This window comes from Callorhinus ursinus, unplaced genomic scaffold, assembly GCF_003265705.2.
Source record: "Callorhinus ursinus isolate GAN/ISIS: 27379988/994484 unplaced genomic scaffold, GSC_fseal_2.0 scaffold16, whole genome shotgun sequence".
In the NCBI taxonomy this organism is placed as follows: Eukaryota; Metazoa; Chordata; class Mammalia; order Carnivora; family Otariidae; genus Callorhinus; species Callorhinus ursinus.
The window spans coordinates 43021094-43022039 of record NW_027397078.1 but is presented as its reverse complement, the minus strand read 5'-3'; the positions used below and the strand labels follow the sequence as shown (position 1 = coordinate 43022039).

Below are 946 nucleotides of genomic sequence, written 5' to 3'. Positions count from 1 at the left end.
TTCTCCCTCTCCCACTCCCCCCTGCTTGTGCTCCCTCTCTCGTTGTGTCTCTCTCTGTCAAATAAATGAATAAAACGTTTAAAAAAATAAAAACTAAAATTAACGACATCAAAATAAGAGACGTAAAACTGTTAAAGTATGAAGATGTGGCGTCTTTATGTTGTTGCATATTTTTAGGGCAGTATATAGTATATTTAATTATATTCCACCATCAGTATACGTAGTAAAAGTAACTAGTAGTAAATAAATGGTTAATAGTTCAACCGTACGGCTACGTTGTATGTGGTGTGTGAGCATAACAGTAATGGAGGCGGACGCACAGGCCCCGCACCTGTTTGGCTTAGGGCGGCCAGGGCACCACGCGGCCCCAGGTGAGGCCGCCTGGACCCCAGGCACAGGTGGCAGCGGCGGGGGTGGGTGGGACTTGCGCACGCGCAGTGCAAAGCCCGGGCCGGCCCGCCCCACCCCCCGCCCACTCGGAGGCCTCCCGGAAGTCCCGCCTAGGGGCGGGGCCAGACCCGGCCGACGAAACAGGGGACCGCCGCGCGGCCGCTTCCGCGAGCACGAGCGCCGGAAGCGGAAATGCGTCACAGGGGCGGGCGGTGGCGACGGCGGGTGGCGTCGGGGGCGCCTCCGGCGGACCGTGGCGGCGCCGGGCGGAGAGGCCGCGGCTGCCGGGGTCGTTGGGGGACGGCGGCGAGCTCGGGCCTGAGCGGCGGTGGCCGGGGGCGCAGGCGGAGCCCCGCGCCGGTGAGCGACACCCCGCGACCAGCCCCCTCCGCGAAGCGGGCGGGGGGCCCCGGGGCCCGGGGGCTGTGAGGGCCGGAGACTCCGAGGAGCCGGGGTGTGCTGAGAGCTCGGGGGCCGGGGGGCTCTCTGGGGGCCGGGAGTCCGGGGTCTGCGGGGGCTGAGAGCTCGGGGGCCCGGGGGGCGCCGGGGCTTGGGG

At 65.5% G+C, this 946-nt stretch overlaps 1 protein-coding gene across 1 annotated transcript in view; it reads left to right on the top strand.

Moving 5' to 3' along the window:
* Positions 1–604: 604 nt before the first annotated feature.
* Positions 605–946, top strand: part of AKAP17A (A-kinase anchoring protein 17A) — a 15200-nt gene continuing 14858 nt past the window's right edge. The window contains exon 1 of the mRNA XM_025857633.2: positions 605–750. The gene's annotated coding sequence lies outside the window, so the exon portion shown is untranslated. The remainder of the gene's footprint in view (positions 751–946) is intronic.